Here is a 27872-nt window from a genome sequence, read left to right as displayed (position 1 = left end):
GCTACACCACCTTTAAGGAAGCAGTCTTCAGCCATTGTTACAAAGGATAAGTCACATATATTGACACAGACAGATGAGGTCTATCTTCATTGAAAGCCCAAGTTTACTCATCTCCCTGTTGCTGGTGAAAGCAATTGTCAGGGTGTCCTAATCCACTCAGGCACACAAAGTAAATCCAGGGTAGATTAGAGAATTAGTATTTGCAGCAATGTATTACCGAGTAATAACAATTATGTATAATGTCATTTCATCAGTAGGGGAGAGAAATGTCTACTCGCTGAGAAATTTATTTACTGATTATTAGAAACTTGCACTTTAAAATGTTAATGGGTATCAGGGCACCCGGATGACTCAGTTTGTTAAGTACCCGACTTCAACTCAGGTCATGATCTAACAGTTCATGAGTCCGAGCCTCACATCAGGCTCTCTGCTGTCAGTAAGGAGCCCGCTTTGGACCCTATCTCCCTCTCTCTCTGTCCCACCCCCCGGCCCTCTCAAAAATAAACAAACATTAAAAAAAATATTTAAAAATTTTAATGGGTATTTAATAACATTTCTTTAATTTAAATATGTGAGTTGTGGATCTAATAATAAGTGAGGTGACCAAGATATTCATAAGGTAAGATGTTGAATATTCTAGACGTTATAGGAATTTTTTTTCAGGAAAATAGTAATATTAGATAAAAATTTAATCTTAAAAAATAGTTTAACTGACCCTCAAGTTCCCCGAACACTGCAATAATATGATAAATTTTGTGAGTAGGAAATGTAGCTATATTCTTCTGTCCATAAGGAGGGAAGAAGACAGGTAGTTTCAAAAGGAGCTAACTTTCTACAATATGGAATTATCTGTTGCACGTTGAATGACAGTCTGATGGATGAAGTTGAACCTCCAGCTGTCCAACATTGGGCCAGAGTCATTCAAGGTGTGTTGTGGAGATGGGACAGGTGCAAGGGCCGACCGCCACACTCCATCACTTCTTCAAAAACTGATGACACAGAACATATGTTTCTAGTAGTGTAAATTTCTCACTTTCTTGACAGCTGTGCAACCAGCATACAGGCTGACTAAGCTGCATCGCTCCCTGGTTAGGAGGAGACACATTAGCAGGAACCTCAAGGGAGAACGGTTCAAAGGAGTTGAAGTTGTCTATGCGGAAGCCACAAGTTCACAGAGCACCCTCCAGTATCAGAAGTTTCTGGTTGACACAGAGTAACTTGAGATAACTCAGGGAATGGGATATCCTAAGAAATGTGGCACAAATTTTCAAACTTAAATTCATCACTTAAAAAAAAAAAAGTAGAGGGGCGCCTGGGTGGCTCAGTCGCTTAAGCATCCAACTTCGGCTCAGGTCATGATCTCCCGGTTTGTGAGCTTGAGCCCTGGGTTTGGCTCTGGGCTGACAGCTCAGAGCTGGAGCCTGCTTCACATTCTGTGTCTCATTCTCTCTCTACCCCTCCACCGCTCACACTCTGTCTCTATCTCTCCCTCAAAAATAAATAAGCATTAATTTTTTTTAAAGAGTAGAAATAGGAAAAGGGTGCTAATCGTTTTCAGAAGCAAGACTCCTCTGCACTGGTTAATTTTAATGACTTCTGTTTAGTACCACTGCCTAATGGGCTTCTTCCAGAACACAGGGACTCTGCTGCAGTGATTGCTTAAATAATATCACACTGTTGAAGGAGAAAATAAGGGAACAATGTTTTCTCCCAGATCATTAGCATTGGAGAGAATAAATAAAAGAAGGCAAAACGAAATCCTAAATATCCTCGGATGATGTCTGTTTGACAATCTTTTGTCTGGGATTAATAAAAGTAGCTACTTATTAACAGTAATGAAAACATTATTTCTGGGAAAACAGCACGTCTAAGTTCATTTTACACAGAGGTGAATGTGATCACTGGCAAAAAAGAATCACTTACAGAAGTCCTCATTGTGATTACAATAAATAAGTCGTTTTGATAGCTTTCTTGTGAAATAACGGAGCAGCTTCGATTGACCCAGTAATATTTCAGGCAAAACTGGCCACGAGGACTTTTAGTTGTCAGATCAGTGCCTCAAGAATGATCTGGAAGGAGTTAACTTTGGGACAAAACCCTGTTTTCTAATCAACTCCATTACATACGCACACAATAGCTTCTTGATGAGCTTGCCCAGCCCCACTGTTACTCAGAACTGCATGTTCTAAACTATACCTGAGTCTTTTTACAGTAAAAATACTACCATTTAGCATTATCCCTATTTGTGCTTAAAACTGTTAGCCTCAGGAATTCATGCTTCCAATGGTGAAAATAAGTCACAGAACGACCATACAAACAACACCGCTGCCAGGTTAGAATATTGGTCCTGATTTTCTCCTCCTTTCTACTTGCCATTTCTTTCTGACTTATCCATACTGAGATCAGTATGCTTTTGTTTTTTGAATTTGTTGGTTTCTTAGAATTTATTTTCCTCTAATCCAGAACAATAACTCTGTTAAGTCTTGATAGTTACTTAAAAATTTTTTTAATGTTTATTTAGTTGTGAGAGGCAGAGAGAGACAGAGCACAAGCAGGGGAGGGGTAGAGAGAGGGAGACACAGAATTTGAAGCAGGCTCCAGGCTCTGAGCGGTCAGCACAGAGCCCGACGTGGGGCTCAAACCCAGGTATTGTGAGATCATGACCTGAGCCGAAGTCGCCGCTCAACCATCGGAGCCACCCGGGAGCCCCTTAATAGGTACATAAAAAATATACATAACCCTCAACATTTTCTCATCAAAGTAAAACCTGAAAACTATTGGGCTTGTATCAAATTGTTTTTTCAGATGATCAATACAATATATTCTGCATAATTTTATATAATTTTGCTGGAGACCACAGGAAGGATAAAAACAGAGACCCTCGATTCTACATTGTATTCTATTAAATTCTACTCTACTCTACTCTATTAAATTCTATTCTACTAAAATTAAGGGAAGTGTTTCCTACTTAGGAGTTAGTTACATTTAAAGAATATTCTTTACATGCCTTAGAATATATGGAGACTTCCTGGTGTTACCCAATTGCTTTCTGAAACCAGCAAGGGTTGGACTATTTCTGGGGAGTGTGAGAAAACTAGTTCTCAGTCTGAGAGGACAGAAGGACAAATTACCAGCAGCAAGACTAACCAACATACACGAGGGAATGGATTGTAGTGCTTTAAGGGGTTCATGGTTCTGGAGTTATGTCCAACTGCAATGCCAAGTGAAAATGGGTTCATGTGAGTGTGACACAGACCACTTTGGAGGAACTGTCAAAGTATTGTGTAGGAGTCCATTCCATACCCCAGATATAAACTGCGGCGGTTTGTGGGATTTCTTTGCAGAGAGCTGATGTCATGAAGGTGAGGGATTGCTCATTTGCTCCCAGTCTAGAGAGAATGGGCTTCCACAAGACTACTTGGAAGGTCTGATATGTGTCCTGGCATTTGAAGACATGGTGGACTGGGGTCTAACTTCTACCCAAGGCACTGCGAAGGGCATGAGGAAATTTGGGAAGCTGCTTTAGCTGGTGGAATAGAGGTGAGATGCTTCTTGGTTTCAGAAGTAACTGCACTTCTGGGGCACCTGGATGACTCAGTTGGTTAAGCGTTCAACTCTTGGTTTCAGCTCAGGTCATGATTTCATGGTTTGTGAGTTCGAGCCTTTAGTCAGGCTCTGTGCTGACAACATGGAGACTGCTTGGGATTCTCTCTCTCTCTCTCTCTCTCTCTCTCTTCCCCTCCCCTGCTTTCTTTCTCTCTCTCTCAAAATAAACAAATAAACTTAAAAAAAAAAAAGAAAGAACCACATTTCCATTCCATAGCAGGCCAAAGAATGTATGACTATTTTTCTAGGACCAGAAGTGGGCTTGGGTAGGATAGAGAGCTGGTCTGGAGCTGCTTACGTTCTACCCAGAAGGTCCATTAGGAGGGTGCAGAGGGGAACCAGCATTTGAGAGGAGAGAGCTTATCCAAAGATAAGGTCTTGAAGAGGGGGAGGAGGGGCTATGAGGAGGCAGCACAGCACACATCCAGAGTTTGAGATGGAGAGGGCAAGGTAAATTTCCCCTAAAGAACCTGGGAAAGTACCTATCTTGGACACCTCTTATGCATCATAACAGATCCGTTCAACCTCAATCTCTGATTTTGACCACCACTTCAGCGATGAGTTCTTCATGGGCTCCAAGTAGCTTCCTGCAGGTGCATTGTGGCACTGCCTCACTTCAAGCCCATGCATTATTCCTCTTACCTGTCCCTGGGCTTTTTTTTTTTTTTTTTTTTTTGGTGGCACTGTAGCAGAAGCTCTCTTGGAGCTCATGCATGTTCGCCTTTGAACTTTAGGAGAGGTAATGTCTTAATGAAAATTACCTCTTAACAAAAGTCGATAGGAGCCAATGAATAAAAGCTTCTCCTCCCTCCACTGAATGATTGTTTCAAAGCCTTATGCCATGCAGCTTCTCAGGAGGTCTCAGTGGATCCAACAACCAGTTAGACCCTGGCTGACCTAACAAAACATCTTTATTTTGCTTCTCTCTCCTGCCTTGTTTCACTATCCCTGCCCATCACTTCTGCTCCGAGGTCATAGTCCCTAATAAATTATGCAGGTTAAACGTTCTGAGGAACTATGACTAAAAAAAAAATCCTTGAGATAAAGAGAACTCTAAGCCAACATAGAACTCATTTAAATACATTTCTCATGCTCATTACCTTTTATATACTTTTTCATCCTCCACTTCTCAGCTTTTACCTAATAACCACTCCAATTCCAGCTAATAACTGGGAGAAAAGGTGAGCAAGAAAGGAAATGTATCATGTCCTTCCTTCTCCCAGTGTGCTGTGGCCAAATTCCTACAGCTCAGCTGGGAGGAGGAGAAAATGGAAGGTTAAATCCATTCAGGCATGTGAATATTACATAAGCCTGAATACTTCAGCTTTCCAGTTAAAACTGAGTTTGTTACCTAAGGTGAGTGAAGGATTTCCCAATATCTAAGAGTGGGCAGGAACTCAAGGGCCACCCCCAAGTTTTCATCCAGAGTCCTGGAAAGGCTACACCACTGAATAGATCCTGAAGGAACAGTATGGAACAAAAATAAAGTTCCATGTGTTTATATCTCGTTGATCATGCCTACTGAACATATGGGTTATGTAACTTTGGATGGGTTAGTTAATATCTTGGATGGGTTGGTTAATTTGGTTTGTTATTATCCAAATTCAGGAAGCAATTAAATACCCCTTATCTTATTAGAATCGTGATAAATGAGATTATGTAGGTAAAAGTACCTAGCAAAATGCCGTGCAAATGGCAGGCACTCAGCCACTGTTAGAGTCTTTCTTTCTCCAAACATTTGTATCCTGTCATCTTTGACATAGGAGCAACACTGAGGAATTATTAGAAAAGTCAGTTTATTAGATAAGGGGAGAGTAGATAGAAATCGGTGCTTAGAAATCAGCTGAGGTCTGAAGATATTATTCTTTGGTTATTAGGCAAATCATTTAACATCACTTTGGGCTATGGTCATGACTGGATTCATGGGCATGATACCTGAGCAGTCAGTCACACGTGGTCTCACCTTCCGAAGAACTCTACGCTTGGTTTAATACTCTGCTTTCACTTGTTTTGGAATTTTAAACAATGCTATCTTTGAACTTGTGTTTTGTAAGTAAAGTCCAATGGGACACTAGATCATATGTGTAAATGAAGATCTACACGATACATATGTCCACTGTGGTTTCTTACTCCCTGTTTACCTGCAACATCTGCAATGCTTCATGGCACAAAATTCTACTGGACTCTCCATTAATGGAAATCCAGGTATGGGGGAACACCACCAAAAAGACATGATCATCAACTGACCCGTGAGCAGGACCTGGGCATTCAGAGGTCCCTCACCCCTTCCACTGTCCTTGCAATATGGGTTCCACTTGACTTTCCCACTTCCAGAAGCTGCTCCAAGGACATAGCTTTGAGATAGTAATGTGCTGAAAACTCCTGCATGGTATATGTGACTGCAACCAGTTAAGGCCTCTGCAAGCTTTTAAGATTTGATGTGCAGGTGTAGGCATCCATCCATCTTGCTGCCATTCAAGACATGCCTGCTATGCAAGTTCCCCTTGCTAGCTAGTTATTGATTGATTGATTGATTTGAGAGAGAGAGAGAGAGAGAGAGAGAGAGAGTTAGTGGGGCAGAAGGAGAGAGAGAGAATCCCAAGCATGCTCCATACTCGGCACAGAGCCCAATGTGGGGCTGGATCTCATGATCCTGGGATCATGACCTGAGCTGAAATCAAGAGTTGGTCGTTCAATGACTGAGTCACCCCGGTGCCCCTCCCTTGCTTTTTAAAACTGCCACCACCAACCTGGAGTGCCCTCCCTCTTTTTCTGTCTCTCCTTGTACTCCGAGTGCAGGGCCATTTCAGATTCTACCAGGGAGCTTCCTGGGAGGGTTGTGAATCAACGACAGGTAGACTCAAGGGTACAAGGTAAGCGTGTTTCATCTCCAAGTGAGTAAGCCAGGGCTCTGACATCCCTGGGAGGCCACATTTTCCATTCTAATTAGAAGCTGTTTTCCAATGGGAAGGAAGGCAGTGACATTCTAGAAAACCCAAATGACTGAGGAACCTATCATGTCCTTTCTTGCTTGTTACTTCCCTGTATCAGCCAAACGTTTATGCTGAAAAGGATGACCAAGGTGGAAAGGTGGTCGTACCTACAGTTCCTTTCCTTTCACTCCGTCTTTATTTATCAGTAAGCCACAGCTAGAGTGGTGATAAAATGTGCATGTATCAAGAAGTGACAAAACAGTAGAAGTAGTTTTCTAGAACATTTCCACGGCTGCAAAGGAAACACATTTGCATGTATGACCTACGAAACACAAAGTGTACAATTCAAGTGAGGCTGCATACCAGCAAAGTGCTCTTATATTTGTATTTAAAACTGTCATTGTAGAATGCAAAGATGGCCTGGAAATTTATGCTAATAATACCACATCTTACAATTTTCTTACTGAGGACAGCATTAATGAAATAACACCAAGGGAATTAAAAGTATTATGACAAGGTGAGAGAGATCTCAAAAGAAAGAAACTTTTCTAAAAAAATATTTTAGTACTTAAAAGTGTATTTATTTATTTTGAGAGAGTGTGTGTGTGCATGTACAAGCCGGGGAGAGGCAGAGAGAGGGAGAGAGGGAATCCCAATAAGGTTCCGTGTTGTCTGCAAGGAGCTTGGTGTGGGGCTGAGTGCGGGGCTTAATCTTGAGATTATGACCCGAGCCCAAATCAAGAGTCAGCCGTTCAACTGACGGAACCGTCCAGGCACCCCTATATTTTAATACTTTTAATAGTACTTTTTTCCTGTTTTCTGAACCAGGGGTTCCCATTTTCATTCTGCACTGGGATGAACGAATCATATAGCCATCCCTGGCATTCATTCCCTTGTCTAGAAAGAGGAGTATTCCCACAAGAAGATCTCCTAGAACCACTGGTTTCTAACATTCTATCCAGAGTTTCTGCTACAAAAATGGGCTCTCCCTCTGGCTGACCACAACCCACTAAAGAAAGTAACCTGTCTATGGGTTTGGCCAACAGATGGCGCCTTTGTGCTGAGAAGGAGTGGCTTGGATCCTGGGTGCTTGGTGAGGATACAGCAGCTTGAGATGAATTGTAAGCTTCTCTTCGCCCCCTTGGCTGGGTGCCTTTATGCAGAGCAAGCCACAGAGCATTACAGGGCAGTCTTGATTTTATCTGTCCAAGTGTTTTCCTCTTACCACTTGCAAATTTGAGTTTGCCTTCTCTTCTTCTAACCTCTAGTTAATGAATCATGGTTCAAAGCGTGGCTGCTCCTAATATGGAACTTGTTTCTGTGCTAAAAGCAGAAGAGACCAGTTTGGAACGATGCTTCTTGCATTGTTATCTGGGTTTTGGCAATTCTAAACCATGGCAGTTGAGTGAAACGTTATGAACCTTTGGAAAAATAGCAGGAATTGTACAAAAACAGAACCCAGTTGACTTTTCTTCTTTGCTGTTGGTGTTCTTTCGTTGTTTTGTTCTGAAATAAAAGCCATCAACTAAAAAAAAAAAAAAAATAGTGCTCCTTTGGTAGTCTGTTCAAAACAGAAGGACCCTTAAAAGGATACCATTTAAATGTCTCGTTGCCTTTCAGCAAGAAGTTGAAACCAAAGACCTGTTCTGGTGATTTCATTAAAAATTCACCGCCTTCCCCTTTGGAGTAGGTCTGTTGACTAATTAGACACTCTCAATTCTAAATGGTTGTCTTCTGCCCCGGTACCTTACCCTCCCAAGGCAGTTTAATTTAAGCACATTGCTCCTGTCTGTTTTCCTCGCACATTGCTGTGAAGTGTTGCTACGAGGCAGCTGAACAGCTGCTCTGCCTTTCCCCAGAAGTGGCTGCGTTCCAACAGTGGGCAAAGCCAGTTATGTAAAGATCATCTTTTTCAGGGTTTCCTAGGAAACTAGTGATACTGGTCCAGTTCCGATTTGACACGAAAACAAGAAGATGGAGTCTCACTTTGAGGGGACTGGAGGTAGCAGGGGGACAGGGAACTCTAGAGACTCCTTCCATACTAGTCTGCTTCATTTTTTTTTTTTTTAATTTTGAAAGTATAAAAATGCAGCTTCAAGGGGCTGCAATAGTCCCGATAGTAAAAATAGGAACTGGCTTGCAGCTCATGGCCTCATCCACACATTCACAGTGACCTAACTTGACTCAGTCCATTAAAAATGGGGAAGAAACAAAATCCACAATGTTTCCCCTTCTGAACTAAAAAAAAAAAAAAAAAAAAAAAAAAAAAAAAAAAAAAAAAAAAGCTGAGCTATGTAGAGGTTCCAATGACCCTCTGATTATTTCAACACATAAAAACCCAAACTGGGACAGTTCATCCTAATCTTCTCATAATGTATTCATTCCATTTAACTGGTAGATGAGAGAACCTACTTTGTACTCAGTACTGTGTTGGATCTTGAGAAACCAGAAGGATTAAAAGCAGAGTATTCTTTGTTAGAACCAATAGGTTAGGAAAGGAAATAAGAGACACTGAAACCCTACTGTAATGTAATAAACAACTCAGGAGCATATGAGGACCGCTGACTGTATAATAAAGGCTTGCTGATTCTCCCTGGATATTTCAGGACTGCCTACTATAGCATGATTCTTGCTAAATACTCAAGAAAAGTTATTTAGAGTTGGTTCTAAAAATGACTATCCACATGATACCAAACAAAAAAAAATGTCAAACAACCAGTTGCTTTGCACATTATGCCAAGTAACTCATTGTCCAAAATATATTTCACTGAAGTGACTGACCACAGATGGAATAGACTAGATGTATTGGAAGTAGACAAACACGATAATAGAGGAGTTTTAATTCTTTACAAAACTCTCATCCAAAGAAATGGACCCTACCCACAAACGCTGATTTAAAAAAAAAAAAAAAAGGAAATTCAAAAGATTATAGAAATGCACCAAGAGTAAATCTTTAAATGGTGTGAGAAATTACAAATTTCTTGTGATGGTATTATATTATTAGTATACTTCCACTCTTTTTACAGTGTTTCTATTAACTTGATGAGATTTTTTTTAAAGTTTATTTATTTATTTTTGTGCGAGAGAGCAAACGGGGGAGGGGCAGAGAGAGAGAATCCCAAGCGGGCTCCACACTGACAGTGTAGAGCCCGACACGAGGCTCGAACTCACGAACCATGAGACCATGACCTGAGTGGAAACCAAGAGTTGGATGCTTACCTGACTAAGCCACTCAGGCGCCCCCCGATGAAATTTTGTTTTGACGTGTGCTTTCAGTGACCAAAAATTTGCTTTTATAGACAATGCATGTGCTTTTTAATCAATATTTCAATCATTAAAACATCAAGACTTTATATTTGTTGGTAGATTGGATTTCTTATTTCTCACCCCAAACATAAATAAGTAGACTTTAAAAAAATCAATCTTGAAATAAGAGGAATTAGGCTTTGAAGGTTTTGACTGATAGATTTTGTAAACATATTGATTTTTTTCTATAATCCCATGTCTTAGTTTTTGGTAAAAAAAAAAAAAAAATGTTCCCATTCAAATGTACCACATGATATTGTGGGGTGAGTCATATCTCCTTTGTCATTTCTAAGAATTGGTCAGGATCATTTGTTTTTCTCCTCTTTCTTTTCCTCTTCCTGCTTTTAAACCTCACAACAGTCCTTTAGGTATTGTCTGTATCCTCACAAATAATTTAGCCAGAGAGTTGAGTAACTTTGTAAGGATGTTACGGCTCTCCTAACAAGGGCCTTCAGAATTCTCTCCCCTATTATATATTTCTTTTGGCCAACACCCGTGGCCGAAATCCAGAGGCTGTACCCATTCCACTTGGGAGATCATATTCTCATAAATTATACTGTTTCAAAGCAGGCCAGGAGATGTGTGGCTTCTGGTTTGTAAATATACACTGTCAGTTCTCCCTGTCTTGAAAATGCAAGTTTGTTCCAATGCGATTGGTACTTTAAGGACCAGTTTGAGGACAACACAGACCTTGTGTTTGCTGATGTGCTTTTCATGAATGAGGAGCACCAGGTAAACACAGAAAACTGCCCTCATGTGAACAGAGCCGTCTAGGAATACACAAAGCACACACACACACACAGACCTCACCGGGCCACGAGCCACACCCACCCAAATCTGGTGTTATAACTTCCTGGTGTTCCTTCCACCACCCTCAATAGCTCCCAGCTGCTGCAACCTTCCCCACTTCCACCAGCAAGCTGTACTTGCCAGATTTACGGTGGTAGCTAAGTAGTTCCTCACCATTTTGCAGGTGCTACCATTTTTATGAGATTCTTACCATTTTTTTAAGTGTCACTGATTAAGTTTATGAATGTTGTCCCCCAAATTCGATTTATCCAAAGCTCTGTGGTTTTAATTGTGTGATTAAAAAAAAATAATTTATATATTTTTGAGAAAAAGAGAGAGATCGAGCAAGCAGGGGAGGGGCAGAGAGAGAGGGAGACAGACTCCCACGCAAGCTCTGTGCTGTCAGCACAGAGCGCCCTATGCAGGGCTTGAACTCAGGGACCGGGAGATTGTGACCTGGGCTGAAACCAAGAGTCAGACGCTTAACCTACCGAGCCATGCAGGCTCCCCTTTATTGTGTGGTCTTCGCATGGAGTCGTGATCTGGAGGAACTCCAGAAATGCAGAAAGGACTACATTTGCAAGCTGAATGGAGAGCAGTGGGGCAGGGTGTGTGTAATAAACAGTAGGAAAGAATGTCATGAAGGCACCCACCTATAGGTACTGTTAATGATGCCAGTATTGATCACAGATAGGAGGAACACTGTGCTAAGACTTTGATTTTATTTATTTTGAGTGTATTTATTTTGAGAGAGAGAGAGTGCTCGAGCAGGAGAGGGGCACAGAGAGAGGGAGAGAGAGAATCCCAAGCAGGCTCCACACTGTCAGCGCAGAACCTGATGCAAGGCTGGAACTCACAAACCGCGAGATCATGACCTGAGCCGAAATCAAGAGTCAGAGGCTTAACCAACTGAGCCACCCAGGCACCTCCGTTTTGGTCACTCTTGATGCTAACACCCAAAAGAAAGAAAAAGTGGAAAAATTCCAGTTTATCAGCACACAGGGAGCTAACTGCTCGTGCTCCTCTGGAGCCCCGAGTAGTTCACCTCCAGCTTCGTCCCACCCATTGCTCCCTCCCTTTATCTCCACTGGCTGTGCTCCACTGGACTAAACAGTTCTCGTTAGCTCTCCTAGGTACCCACATTGGGTCCATGGGAAGTAGTTATGCTTTATTGTTCCTGGGAATAATTGGAAGAGTAGAGCAATCCCCACGGAGCAGCATTTCTGTGTCTCCTGACACACAGACCATTCAGAAGATCACTCATTTTCCGAGTTTCTCAGGTACGAGGCAGATCCCAACCCACCATGCCTCTGACCTGCTGGAGTCCTATTACAAATGCTCCAAATAGCCTTTTGGAAGCTCTTTGGAAGGTTGGAAGAATGATAGAAGGGGTTGAAACCCAGGCACTCTTCTCCAAAAAATGCATTTTCATAACATTTCTCCCTCTTTACTCTCTTGGCCCTTTCTTACTCTCAAAGTAGGCGAACAGAATTAACTGTGTTAGAACAGGTTGGACATTCCTGTTGAAAATCTGCACACAGTGATTTGGGACTTCTTGAGGTACCCTGTCTCACAGTCCTTTCAGAAGAGGAAACGAATGGAGAGCAAGGGTGCTGGTTCCCAGGCCCACTCTGAAACTCAAGGAGAGATATTGAGAAATGGAGAAAATAGAAGAATAAGAGAAGCTGAATATACCCACTAATTGGCTTTTGTTGTGGCTAAGAAATGTGTTTTGGAGCTGTGAACACAGTGTGTGAGAAGAACATTCTTATCTCCGTAGCTTGTAGAGGCTTATACTAACCCAGGCAAATTTTTACCCTTATGTCTTTGTCTCTTAGCTGTTGTGGAAAGGCCATTTTGCTTTTAATGGTCTGTGCTAAGTGTTGGGTGCTGCTTGTGGTGGCTTAGTCCGCAGCAAAGTAACTGTTTCCATAGAATCAGGAGCACATGTACAGGCAGCTTCAAGTGAAAGCTTGGGCTCTACATGTCTCAGCCAAAGGGGCATAACCTTTGTCTCAGGCCCTGGCCGTGAGCCATGGAGCAAGAAGGTTTCCAAGGATGTTCGGGCCACTCAGACCTCAGGCAGGCATGCAGGTCACATAACAGCTTCGGGAAAGCCATGGAAGCCACGCAAAGTGGTCTCCATGGGTGCCAGCCACACAGGTGGCCTCCCTCAACTCAGATGCAGGTTGTGTGTGGGCCTCATCTGAGCCACTAACTTGTTTAACAGTGCAGGAAGCCTCCTGTATCTTACCTGGGAAGTACAGCTTCTCCTTAGCAGAAATCAGCCATCAGACAGATAATCATTCTGCGTACAAGCTTTTTAGGTATAAGGTGTTGAACCACGGTTTTGGTGCCAGACTGAGTTGTGTGTACATCAGTTAAGATTCAGTATTTAAAGTTTACTTATTTATTTTTGAGAGAGAGAGAGAGAGAGAGAAGCAGGGAGAGGCAGATAAAAAGAGAGAATCCCAAGCAGGCTCTGCACTGTCAGCATGGAGCCCAATGCAGGGCTTGAACTCATGAAGCTTGGAAGTTGGACACTTAACCAACTGAGCCACCCAGGCGCCCCAGTAAGATTCAGTCTTTAAAGTGTAGATACTAAGTCTAAGTAGTCAGTTCTAAATCAGCCAAACAAAAAAAAAAAAGAGAGAGAGAATGGACCAGTCTTGCATCATGTGGCCTGTCCACTGATTCCATAATCACCTCCTAACACATGGGCTTTTAAGTTGGGTCTAAATTGGGGAATATATTTTCCCTAGGAGGCAGGTGTCTTAGACCTAAGCAACTCAAAAAAACAGAAGTGGGAGGGGTCATTTTGATACAGAATTGATAACGCAATGCCTCTGTTCAGAAGTCTGGATGCAGAAGGAGATTCAATTTCAAACAAGGGTGACGGAAACGTGAACCTCGAGTGACACACGGAAATTAATAGGTTTTGAATACGTAGATATAAAAGATAAACACACACACACACACACACAAAGAGCAGAGAGGTCAGACTGCACCATTGCAAAATTTTAATTTGGGAATAAAGCAGTGATGTCTAACAGAATAACACATACCTTTTTCCTCCCAGATAGAGCAAGTGAGCAGTGCTAAATGTCACCAGCGGTAGGGAGCTTGCTCTCCACCAAGCGAGTTTACAGACTGCAGATTCTGGGCAACTGACATGAACTGAGAGCCGTTCCAGTCAAGATAAAACCAAGGTGTTCTTCCTTTCCTCAGATGACATTGGTATCGTCCACAGCTTTTGGCAAGTGCTAGGTTCTGAGACCCACTGTATTTTCTAGCATCAATCTCTGTAGCTGAGGGGGTCTTGTTTTCTAAATTTGTGGGTGATAATTATGTGGAGTGATTTCTATTGGAATCTTGAAAGAAAGAACATGGGCATCAGAGTCTCGGTGTTGAACCAATTTAACTTCCAAAGTCCTGGGAAAAACTGTGCCCGTTCTTGAGAGAAACAGCCCAGGCTACAGCTGCTGAATGAAAAGGACCTTTAGGTTGGCATGAAGTGCTCTTTAGCTAAATCTAAGCAGAACAAGAAGCAGGGTTGTCCGCATATATATCAGTGCATATATTTTAATTATAGTGCAAATATATTAAATTAATATATAAAATAAATAACAAAAAGAAATAATAAAATAATATAAATAAAATATAAAACATAAAGTATAATATAAAAATACATAAAATAATATAAAATATTAAAAGTATATATCTATACACATCTTTGATTTGCAAAAGGAAGAGAATTTGGTTGAGGGTTAATTCTTTTGGACCCTAATATACTATACCTCAGATACCAACTTTGACTTAATGGGGAGATACCGTTTGGATTCATTCCCTCCTGGAATCGCTCGTCTGAAGGAATTTTATTATTGAATCATAAGGCTGTCATTTAATCTATTTACAGTGTCCTGATATGCTCCGCCAGATTCTATGGCTGGACACAGTTCAAGATGGAAATAAAGAAATAGAACAGGGTGTGAATTTTCAGCCGTGGGTTAAAAATGTAGCCTGAGAGTCCTGCCGCATTTCAGAGCGTCCTGAGAACAAAATGTGGACCCTCTACTTGTGGGTCTAGCAGGAGATCCCAAGACAGCGTGGCCGGTACTGCAGGGGTCCGCGAAGCTGAATGTAAGACTGTCCTGAAAACTGGCTCTCCCCTTCACACAATGTGCGAAGACCATGGAAACCTGGAGGGATAATATGGGGAAATGGCTCTTTCCCGCTTCGGAAGTTTCCCCAGATATAAACATTTCTGACCTTTTGTGACCTTTAATCACTGTTCCAGCCGAAGAAATGAGATGATTGATCGGACCAGCAACTTTGAGGAGAATCAATTTGTCATACTGACTTTAGCTTCCTCTTTTTCCTTTTTTCTTGTTCATTCTTCTCTTCCCTTGCCCCAGGATGGGAAGTTCCTCCAAGCCCTAGGTCTGACCCTAGAGGGGGGTGGTCTTTGCCTCCCAGGTACAGTCTGGCACGTACATGGTGGTTATTTGTTTTACTCTGAGGTTCGCTTAGTAGGTCTGTCTGGCTCGGACACTAAGCTACATCCTCTTACTTAAGTTTTATCATTAACCCGGCCGAATAAACTCCATCTGTCCCTTCTTTGTAAAATTTTCTCAGTTTTCTCAGAAGTTGGGTAGAGAAGAGGGGTGCTATTAAGCCTGTGAAATTCTCAGACAACTGACATGGATCCCAATATGCAGAAAAGAAGACTGAGCCTTCGTAAGAGAGACCGGCTAACCAAGTTCATATCATTAACAAAGGAAGATGCCAATATTCAAGGCAAAGCTCGGTTGGCTCTGTAGCCCCAACTTTAACCATCTTGCTACTTTGTGTTGTTTGTTTGTTCCTGGAGCTTGAATGCATACTTTATTTTCTGTGTTTAATGAAATCAGTCACTTTCTTTTAATTATCTAAGCAATTATTTGGTAACAAAGAATGAGTAGAGGTTTCAGACTCCTTTGCCCTTTGGAGGCAATGTTAACCTGAGAATGATGAAAGGAAAGGAGGAGAAAAGGAGAGAAGTGCAGAAGAAAGTGGGGGTGGGGGGGAACATCTGGGAGGGTGGTCTTATTGCAAATGTCTTTTCCCGCTCCTAACTCTCCATGGCAAGGAAATGATCATGAAAAATGACAAGAATTTGTCTCTAAATAATTTCCACGGTGCAGGTGCGGAAAATAAGAATGTGGTTAAGTATTCACATATGTTAGTAATTATAATTTATGTATATTTATAAGAAATGATGTATGAGATATGATATTTCTGGCACTGATATACATTTTAAAGAGCATTTTTTTTATGGTATGTGTGCACCTTCATGCATTGAATGAACTGGGCAAAAGTATTCAAACTCAACGCAAGATTGACCTAAATCAAAGAAAACACATTCTCAGCCTTGTGGAGCTGGGGCACTAGATATCTCATTAGAATTCAATTAACTAGAAACCACCAAGAGTTGAGTAAGGATTTGTCTTTACTCTCAACACAGGAATGATTTAAGTAGTTGGATACAAAAGCCAATAACTGTTTCTTCCAGTATAATTAGTATAGTTCCAAAGTCTTACTGCTGCCTGAGGACTGACAGGGAAAGGAGAAAGAAGAACCCTGAATGGTAGCCCCCATTCAGTGAGGGCTTTGGAACCTCCTTAGAAAGGAGGTTATAATGGGATTTCCCCATAAAATATCTGGTTCATCATATGCATGTTTCTTTTCTAAGGTTCTAGATCTCTTTAGTTTAATTACATGGAGGTTGGGTTTTTAAGGAACATTTAAAGAAGGCAAGAAAGAGTCTGTGATGCTCTATTTTAAAATTTCTCAAGAGTTTTTGAATGTCCATAGCCAATGAGTTTTGACACCAAAAAAACATAATAAAAAGAGTCCAAACAAGTAGGGGCGCCTGGGTGGCTCAGTCAGTGGTTAAGCATCTGACTGTTGGTTTTGGTTCAGGTCATGATCTTATGGTTTCGTGAGTTCAAGTCCTGAGTCAGGTTCTGCGCTGGCACTCGTGTTACCTCTGTCTCTCTCAAAATAAATAAACTTAAAAAAAAAAAGAGTCCAAACAAGTAACAATATCCATCCATTGCGTTTGCCTACAATGCACTTCTTTAAAAAGAAGAAAATTTAATCAAAACCCCCTCACCGTTGTCTCGGTTAATAATTATAACCATATATTTATATGATGTATATATGATATAGACATATAGGACATAAATATATACTTATGAAATAAATAGATACTAAAAACAAAGAGACCAAAAATAAATAAAATCTTTGATTTATTAAGATACATAGACAATCATTGGTTGTTGATATATAAAGATATATATTGATTGATCAAAGATTTTATTTATTTTTAGTGTCTTTGTCTCAGCTCTTAGAAAATGACTCATCTTCATATCCAGCAGACCTCCTTTGTACTAGAAAATAATTCTAGCTCTAATTATTTGTAATTTGAATTATTTGAGCTTCTCATAGGGAAAATGTGATACAATACTTTCTGGTTGTGTTCACCACTACCTACTAGGAGAGCACAATGTTTAAATTGTAAGATGTTGCTGGCCTTGACTTTAGGAAAGAGAACTCTCTGCCAGCAAGAAGAATCTTGCCCCGTTGTCCTGTTTCTTCTTGTGTGTACAGGGACACTCCACCAAGATGTGGAGGAGAACAAAGTTCCCCAATAAACATAGTCTTGCAGTCTCTTCCTTCTAGCTTAATACTGTTTAGAAAGAAAAGGTTCTTGCCTAATTACCCCAATACTTTTGTAAAAGAAAAGCAGTCTTCCAGATAACTGGATTTGGCCACAGTAGAGCAAGTAGCAATGTTGGAAATAACAAACACATCTTAATTGCTTAATGTGTGGGTTCCAATACCACACTCACTGGCTCTAATCCTACATTCATCCTATCCTTACCTTAGCCAAGGGATCCTGGGTAGATCATCTTAACCTGTCCGTGTGTCATTTTCCCATTCAGAAAGATCTTAATAGCAATAATACTCCTATGGTTGATACGAGGATTCAGTGAGACCTATGTACAAGGCATTCAAAGAGTGCCCCCAATAAAACACGTATTCAAGTATTACCTGGTTTTGCTAAAAAAATAAGCGTTCATTTGCAAACACGTACTGTGAAGAGAATAAATATAAGACTTTTTCGACATAACCTGGACTTCAAAACTCTGAACGTTTGAATGAATGGAGAAATTTTATTTCTCTGGATATTTTCAAAGAGGTAGAAAAGGATTTGCTTTAGGTCAATTTTTAGATTTTTCATCTGCGCTGAGTAATATCAAATAGCTTCAAACTCTGTTCTTAGGCAAGCCTGGGTCTTGCCCTGGCACCCAGTGTTAATCAGCCATCTGATTGAAGCACAAATGAAATCCCAGTCACAGAGATAAAATAGATTTTAAAACAGTATCCCATTGAGGACCAGATTATCATTCATCTATTCATTACAAAACAGAGTGCTTTATATTTCCTTCCTAACAAAAAAGACAAAGTACAATAAAGTATTGTTCTCAGTTGTTGGTTTGTTGTTCTTTTTAACAAATCAAGAAATACTTGTCAGGCTATCCTCACAGAAGAAGAGTAAACATCTAAATTTATGATAATATTTTGCAGGCTCAGGAAAACTAAAATATAAAATGAGATCATAATAAGAAAATGCATAAACATGCTGGCTGCAGAAGCTAAGGGAACAAAAAGTCTGAAGGTTTTTGTTTTTGTTTTATTTTGCTTGGTTTTTGTTTTTATATGCCCACATTGCTGTTGCAGACCCTGTTAGGTTATCAGGTTCATTAATTAATGCATCTTAAGTGCCTTGCACCGTCTTATTATTTGCCATTTTTAATTGCTCTGGCCCTGTTTTTACATCAAGCATCCTGCTGTCTATGGGGTTTGATTTCCATAAGCTATAAGTCACCATGAACACTAAGATCTCAGGCTGAATTTCTCAGCCTCTTTTCCTTACGGTACCAGTGACTCCAATAGCGATGATGAGTTTCTTCAAAAGATAGCATGAGGCTTCCATAGTGTGAATCAAATGAGTTCCAGGTGCTGATGGGAAGATCATGTTACAGTGACTAATCAGGCTCCAAAGGAACTGACTACTAAAAAAGGGTATTGTATGGAATATTGTGGGAGCTACAAAAAATGGAGAGACCACCTCGTATTCCAGTGGATCTCATTTTTCTTCTCTGTAAAAGAACAGAAATATTTCAAGTACTCTTTTCTGCTACTTAATAAATACTAGTATCCATCTTATTCTACCATTATTATATAAGAGAAACAAACAAACAAAAAAAGAACTTAACAAATAAAAGATTTGCTTAGTCATACCCCCTTCTCATTGCTAGAGCCCTCAGAAACACCTTGCACATTTTCCCTGACCTCAGAAAAGGGGTGAAGAAGAATCTAAGGCTAAGAAAGAACTCTTGAGTGAGCACGTATTTTAAAGAAATGAAAGAAATATTGTGTCATTGTAGTTAATAAAGAAGCAATTTTAAAAGCATCTATCTGTAAAGCATCTTCCAATTCCTATAAACTGACTGCCATGGGGGAAGGTTACTCAGACTCAGTGTTGTGCAGAGTTTATAAATGCTTCTGCGAGGAGATAAGAGAGATTTTTCATTAGGATATTAAGTGCTCACAATAGAGCGGAGAAAATATGCCATTCACTGAATTTCTGTCGCTTCCATGAGTTTAATTTGCTTTATATATTCTTTTTTTTCCCCCATGGATATTACAGAAGTTAGTTTCATCAGATTCCTTTAGCATGTTAAACTATTCAAAATTTAGAATTTTTGTACTTCAAGTAAATGAAGTTTTGGTATATTGGGTTCATTATCAAGCTTTTTTTTTTTTTTTTTTTGCACATACCAAAATTGCCACTTGCAAATTTAAAACTCTACTTTTCTGTCAGGCCCTGTCTCTTTTTCCTCCTGTAGTGAGATGCTGTTTCTGACTTCAGTTTAACTTATGCTGAAAAAGTCAGAAATAAAGCATTTGTTCCTGCAAAAAAGATATGACAGTTAAAGGAAACAAAAATGTCTACTTTGAAATTTCATTGTTATTTATTTATTTATTTATTTATTTGTTTGTTTTTAAGTTTATCTATTTATTTTGAGAGAGAGAGAGAGAAAGCCAGCATGGGGAGAGACAGTTAGAGAGGCAGAGGGAGAGAACCCCAAGCAGGCTCTGAACTGCAGAGCCTGATACAGGGTTTGAACTCACAAACCTTGCGATCATGACCTGAGCTGAAGTCAAGAGTCAGATGCTTAACCAACTGAGCCACCCAGGCGCCCAGTTGTTATTTAGATATGAACAGCTGATAGTATCTTTCTATCTTACAGGGATATGTTTATATTCTTCATTAGGAGAAGAAATAATATTTTCATTTAAAGTATAAAAAGGCTTAAGTTCAGCAAATCTTCATTGTCACAAATTAATAAACTCTTAACTTGATAAAATGCTCATTTATAAAAGGCGAGAATTTAAAATGCTAGTATCTCATTTTTTTAAAAATGCTCATTTATAAAAGGCGAGAATTTTCCTAAGTGTGTTAATGGCTGCCTAAGCTATTAATAAATGTTTGGTGAGGAAGAGTTTCCATGATCCAATAAATTTGGGAAATACTTGACTTAAAAAGATGACTACATGTATTTTTGGGCACTTACAAGAATCTTAATCTGCTAATATATATTGTGATAGAGAATCAGATACCGTAAGTGGTGTTTCCCAAACTTCTTTGATCGTGGAAGTACGTTTGAGCATTCTGTGGAGTTAATGGTCTTTAGAACACACTTTGGAAAATCCCTGCCCTGGGCCTCTAATTTAAAAATCATCTAACACATCATAAATATACATCTACGTTGGATTTATTATAAAGAATCAGAACACCACTTGTGATCAGCAAGGAAATGATAGATTCAAATTAACCTCAAAATAGTAACTTCAGATCATAAGAGTAATTTGCACTGGGCCTTTCTCTCAGAAAAAAAGTCATGCTTCATTAGATCAGAACCATCTGTGGACTCAGAAATTAATCAGTGTAATTTTCCACATTAAAAATGTAAAGAAAAAATATACAAACATAGGAATAGACTCAGAGAAAACATTTGGTAAAATTCAACACTGACTCACATAAAAACCTTCAGCAATGAGGAAAATACAAAGTCATTATATTATAAAATACTTGTGTAAGTACATAATAATGATGGAAGCTAAGATCGCCAGGTGAAAGTTTGAAGAAAAGCAAGATACATGTATAGTTTCAAGGTCTCTCTCCCAAGGAGTTTTTTTTACAACAAGGAGAAAGGTAGTAACTTCACCGTAGAGAAAAATGGCAGGCACCACCTTAACCAAGGAAACCCAGTAATGCGGCACGGACTTCATATATCCTTGTGATACACAGAGAAAGGCACGATGCCCTTTCTATGGTAGTCTTGCCAAAAGTGCATAGCTTCAATATAATTAAAAAAAAAAGGACCAGGCAACCCCCAAATTGAGAACCTGTTATAAGATAACTGGCTGGTACTCATCAACCATGTCAAGATTATGAAAAACAAGGGAGCTTCAGGATCCAGCTGCCACACATTGCTGAAGATCAAGGGCCCATGATAACTAAATGTGAAGTGGGATTCTGGAGTGGATCCTGAAAAAGAAGCAGGATATCTATGGAAAAACCAATCATACTTAAAAGAAGTCAGTTAATAGTGTTGTGTCAGTGTTCACTTCCTGCGCCGATCATTATACTACTGAAGTTATCAACATTAGGGGAAGCTGGATGCAGGGTACTGCGTGATTTTTTGCAAACAGAGAGCTTTTAAAGCATTTCTTGGACGACTTTCCAATACCCTCATGTGCTTTTTTATGGATAGACCTAACCTCAGTTTAGATATATAGTATGAGATTGTAGGCATGGTGCAAGGCAGCAGGGAGTTCCATTCCATGGCTTGGGTTGAATTTGTATTCTAATGTTCATAAAACATATTTTATGTATGAGCTCATAAAATTACACAAAGTCAGATCATCCAAAAAGTTGTCTCTTCTACCTCTCATTCACTTAAAAATGCTTGCATGTTAGAATAAGTTGTGCTTTGACAATTGTTATTTGTTGTTGTTTTGTTTTGTTTTCTGTCGATTTGGATAGTTTTCTAGGAAAAACCTAGAGTATTCATGGGGAAACTTTGAAGGGGAGGTTTGCTTCCAGCCATTTTTAACACCGACTCCTTTTCTTCCAAGTACAATGGGAGACAGAACTACTCGGTGCAACTCGAGGGCTCAGCTGCTTTGTTTCCAGGAGGGCCATGGAACTAGAGTTGTCTTTACATGGCTTACCTCTCAGTCCCTGCAGGGAGAGAGCCTTCAGAACCTTCTGCAAGTCACAAGGTTACTGCTAACAAGGTTTGAAAACCATTTACGCAGAGAAAGTTTCAGAACATGAAAATGGGCGGAGGGAGCTAAGGAGAGAATTGCTTGGCTCGGAAAGTCTTCATTTCCTTAATGGAATAATAATATGTGCTTTACTCCCTGGGGGATGATGGGAATGAGCAAATTTATGATTATAAAATATCCTGCAGTTTGAGAGTATTTTGTTTTCAAAGTCCTATTGGCAAATACAGTACTTAAAATTGAATCCGTTGAGTTACTTTCTTCTCAAGATGTGTGTGGGAAAATGAGATAAAAGGAATATAGGAAATGTGCAAATGAGAAATCGGAGAGAGAGAGAGGAATTTTAAACTAGGACTCTATTTGCTCAAGCACAAAAATGCTTATGCTGCTTTTGGGGACAAAAATTAAACTTGAAAATCAGAAGCCAACTGTGTTACCATACGTAGGGTGCAGACAGGAAATAGGCAGAAGCTTGGATTGGGGTGGAAATGGAATTTGCATGTAAATTAACTGAGATATACAAACATATTTATATCCAAGGCAAACATTTAGGAAGGGTAAGGGGGAAGCTCATGGGGTGTATCCAACCAGTGTAGTTCAACCTTTTTTTAAGGGAAATAAGGATTCATTTAGAGCTTTCAAAATTACTTTTAGTCATGACTAGAGTTACTTCCACTTTCTAACCCATTGCAATTTAAATCCATTGGAATTATATATTAGATCTTGCTATCTTCGTGTTAAAAGTTAAAAAAGAAAATATTTGAGAAATAAAACCATCTCATTAGAAAGTAAACACACATCCAGAATGGGAGCAACATAACGAATGCGAGTGAGGATAATTAAATGGGATGGAAAATATATGATAAGCTTAAGAAGTAACTATAAAGCTTCAGGAATTATTAATAAAAAATGCCAGAGGGAGCCAAATGGACTGTGAGTTGATCAAAAGACTAAGGAATTGAGAAATGCTTTGATGTCCCGAAGGACATTCACTTCAATTCAGTTCTTGTGGGGATTTTCAATTAACTTCCTGCAAGTTGAAGCCAGTTCTCTTGCTAAAGGAAGTGAAATTTCTTGAGAAAAATTTTTTTCTACCTTTGCTTGTCAGAGACCATTGTTTTTAGATATCGCATTAGAGTTTTTTGCATGGCGTATGTTAGTGTTCTTCACCCAAACTAGCTTTAAAAATCCAGGGAAACTGCTCTCCCCTCAAAAACCTAAAGATAGAGTAGCTTTCAAGACTGATTGGATCCAAAGTTTACCAGGGCTTGCAAATCCATTTTGCGGCACTTCCTTTGAAGTTTGGTTTTTCCTCTAGCAAGATCACTGTTCACAGCAATGGAGCCATCTACACATTTGCTTGTTTCATTTGACAGAAGAGAGAGTGCTTTCATTCCAAAGACATTACAGGATATCCAACCGTATGGAGGAAGATAAGTGCAGTGTATTTCTTTTTTTAATTAGCATGCGTTTCCAGGTAGTATAAACATGCAACCTTCCATTATTTATGGTACAGTAAAGAAGGCTCAGGCATTTAACCAGTGGGGACAAGTCTATTCCTACTAACAAAAAAAAAAAAAAAGTAAAAGAAAAGTTTTAACAAAGTGCAGGATAGATTAGGACAAGCATGTTCAAGACTAAGAGGCTAACATCTCAAGAATTTTCAAAATTGTTGAAGGTGACCCAATTTTGCTGATTCACTTGAGGATATGCTATTGTCAGAAGATCTCAGTAATGCATGGCATTAAAGTTTTGAATAAGGGATGGAATACCAGGAGACAACATGCCCACTTCTGCTTTCCTTTAAATATTGTATTATTTGATACCTACAATACTACATGCAATGTATATGTATGTTGTGAAGCAAAATAATACAATGAGCACTTGCAAACCCACCCATTCAATAACCAAAACATTACCACCGTTGGGTTTCCTCCTGCCTGATCCTATTTCCCCACCTCTTTCCCATTATCCTTTTTTTTTATGCTTTATTTATTTTTGAGAGAGAGAGAGAGAGTGAGTGGGGGAGAAGCAGAGAGTGAGAGAGAGAGAGACAGAGAATCCAAAGCAGGCTCCAGGCTCTGAGCTGTCAGCACAGAGCCCGACATGGGGCTCGAACTCACAAACTGTGAGATCATGACCTGAGCCAAAGTCGGAGGCTTAACTGACTGAGCCACCCAGGCACCCCTCCCATTATTCTTAATCTATGGCTTTTCTCTCATACATGTGTATACACACAGTGGAATAAACATATACATGTTTATGCAGTAGGATAAACAGCAAGGAGTCTACAACTGCACCCATGGGATTGTTGAATCTCATAACCAAAATGTTTAGTGAACTCAAACAAACCAGAAATAAAAGTATGCATGCTGTACAATCCCATTTAAGTAAAGAACTAAATAATAAAAAGCACAAAAATAATCTGTGCTGTTAGAAGTCAGGACCTTAGTTGGATGGGGATATGGAATTGGAAGAGAGCAGGTGAGGAGTGTTTAGGAAACTGATACTATTCTGTTCCTTGGATATTGTCTTTGTGACATGTGTGTTTAGCTGTAAAAACTCATCAGGTTATAATCTTAGGGTACATGTACTTTATTGTGTATATGCTATCTTTAATAAAAAGTTCTAAAAATAAAATGGCATAAAAATATCACCTGAAATGAATTACCTGAAAAGTCGAACTCTTAAAAAAAAAAAAAAAAAAGAAAAAAGAAAAGAAAAGAAAAAACAGGCAAGGGGCGCCTGGGTGGCTCAGTCGGTTGAGCGGCCGACTTCGGCTCAGGTCATGATCTCACGGTCCGTGAGTTCAAGCCCCGTGTCGGGCTCTGTGCTGACAGCTCGGAGCCTGGAGCCTGTTTCGGATTCTGTGTCTCGCTCTCTCTCTGACCCTCCCCCGTTCATGCTCTATCTCTCTCTGTCTCAAAAATAAATAAACGTTAAAAAAAAATAGGCAAAAAAAAATGGCAACATGATAGAAAAAAATAAGATATTAGAGGAAAGTAATAGAATGTCAGTATACCCAACATAAATTTAAGATCTTAAAGATTAAAGGCAAGTGTAGATCACGTACAAAAGACCTGAAAGAATAATAACTTTGGGCCTTTCAGCATTAATATCAACGTTTTCGGAAGACAACAGATAAATGCCTTGAACATTGTGAGGCAGAATAATGACCATCCGAGAATTCTATAGGCAACCAGACTTAACAGTTGTCTGGGTAAAATAACGTGCTCAGACACGCAAACTCTCAAAAACGCCACTGGGGTATACTGTTTAGTTTTAGAAAACTGCTAGAAAATACGTTCCCCTGAAACAAAGAAACAAATCAAGGAAAATGAAGAAAATGGAAACCAGGGAACAGGGGATCGTAGTCAGGAGCCAGGCCAAGGGATCCCAGGGTGAAGACCAGAGGAAAATGGAGTGGAGGGTCTGGAGGACAACCAACCCAAATTGTGGGAAAAAGACACGAGGGCTCCCGACAGAGGTCTTTGGGGGAGAATAATTAACGAGATGGGTTATCCGCCAGGATGTAAAAATGATTTTCAGGATTGTTGAAGGAGACGCCAGGGCTTAATGAGAAAATCAATGAAATACATACATTATTGCCTCCGAGAAAAAGAAAATGTGCAATAAATGACAGGTAACTATAATCTTTAAGGCTCAGTCGTGGGTAATTGCTATGTAATTGAAACAGAAGCGGATGACAACGTGAAAATTAAACTTTGAAAATGGTTGTCTGGTGACCAGTTTTGGGGGTGGGGGGTCAGGCAGGGTGTCCCTAAGTTTTGCTATATGCTTACTCACAATGTTTCAATTTTAAACATAAGCAAGACTTGTTTTTCTAAAAATAACTTTACTTAAAGATAATAACCATAGATCAACAAAAAGTGAACTGAATCCGTGATGTTGGGCTTCAGCAAAGTTGTGCTGATAAACTCTCCCACTTTCACAGAAGAGCAGATTAATGAAAATCAAGGAGTTTAGGGCGGCTAGAATGAGCCCACGTGTGGTCTGCTTTAAAGAGGAGGAAGGAGAAGGTATAAAACATGGTGTCCGTTCTGTAACATTGTTTCTGGAAGAATCTTGTCTGGAGATCCTTGTGCCATTTGGAACCTCCTAGCTCTCAAGCCAACCTTTGATACATTACACAAGGGGCCAGTGTCCTCAGGAGTCTGGGTAACTTGCTATCTGAGAAATGCGTGTGCAAAATGGAGTTGTTTGGCTTGGAGGAGGCACATATGACAAACTACCATACATAATTTTCGTTGGGCCAGATGCCAGAACTGGGAAACATGGATAAAAATTCACGAAAACAGATATAAAACAATTCAATTTAGAAACCCCAAATAGGAAAGTATACTTTCCCATGAAAACGCCTGCCGCCTAGCACTGCCCCTTTCCTTCCTTCCTTTCCTCCCTTCCTTCCTCCTTTTCTTCCCCCCTCCCTTCCCCCTCCCTCCCTCCCTTCCTTCCTCCCTCCCTTCCTCCCTTCCTTTCTCCCTTCTTTCCTCCCTCCCTTCCTTCCTTCCTTTCTCCCTCCCTTCCTTCCTTCCTTCCTTCCTTCCTTCCTTCCTTCCTTCCTTCTCTCCTTCCCTCGCTTCCTCCCTCCCTCCCTCCCTCCCTCCCTCCCATCTTTCTTCCCTCCCTCCCTTCCTTCCTTCCTTCCTTCTTTCCTCCCTTCCTTCTTTCCTTCCTTCCTTCAAAAGGTGGGGAGGAGCAGAGGGAGGGAGAGAGAGAGAGAGAGAGAGAGAGAGAGAGAGAGAGAGAGAGAGAAACTTTAGCAGGTTCTGTTCTCAGCATGGAGCCTGACACAGGGCTCGATCCCATGACCCCAGGATCATGACCTGAGCCTAAATCAAGTTCAGATGCTTAATCAACTGAGCCACCCAGGAACCCACAACTTGGTTTTACTTCTAAATTTTGTGTTTATGCCTAATCTTGCCTGCAATGAACAGTAAATAAACAACTTTTGCCTTATCTATAGCTTCACTCTCTCCCTAGCAAGTAGGGACTTTGTTAGCCAGATAGAAGCAAGAAAAACACACAGAGTTGCTTCCACTGTTTACTTTTTGAGCATCATAGGAAGCTCTGAGATGGCTCAGATGTGGGGCAGGGGCGGGGGAATGAATTTAAGGAATATATGAGCCTTCCAATTGGCCAGAAAATGCCATAGGTGCTAATGGAGAACAAGAATGTAAATGGTCTTGAAAAAAGGATGATGCCATTGACAATGGCATTCCTTAATTTAAGCAACTGTTTCTTATCACCCTAGACTGCCAACACCCCGGCTGGAGTTAATATCCTTGGTTTGCAAAGCCTCTTCTCGTCAGGGTTCAAAGACATCTGTGAGCTTTCAGTCAGTTGTTAAAAGAATGCAATGTGGTGAGTTGTCATGAAAATAACAATCTTATACTTACATTACAAATGGAGAGCATTACCCCAAAGAGCACGCTTTGATTGATCACCACATCCATACCAGTTACCTAGGCTACAGAGACCATAGCCCTGCAGTTAGTAAACATATTACCCCTCTTCCTCTTCTATCTTTTGCTTGGTTCTGCACAGATACTTTGTAAATCTATCCGCGCACACACAGTCCACCCGCGCACACCACAGGTGTACTTTCTTCTTGTTTTACAGTTTCAGTGTTGTGACAACAGTGTGTTTCCATGCAGTTAATAACCTCAGTTAAGTCTGGATTGTTAGGATCTCTGTAATTTTGTTCTTTCTGCATTTGCAGACACAGATGTCTTTGACACAACAATGTCTCGACACAGAAAGCCTTGACACAATGGCTTCGCAAGCACACACAACCATCCTTTTTTTTAAAAG

The sequence above is a fragment of the Puma concolor genome, chromosome E1 (assembly GCF_028749965.1).
Source record: "Puma concolor isolate L17-30 chromosome E1, mPumCon1.1.hap2, whole genome shotgun sequence".
In the NCBI taxonomy this organism is placed as follows: Eukaryota; Metazoa; Chordata; class Mammalia; order Carnivora; family Felidae; genus Puma; species Puma concolor.
The sequence above is the reverse complement of the archived record's forward strand: the minus strand, read 5'-3'. Positions refer to the sequence as shown.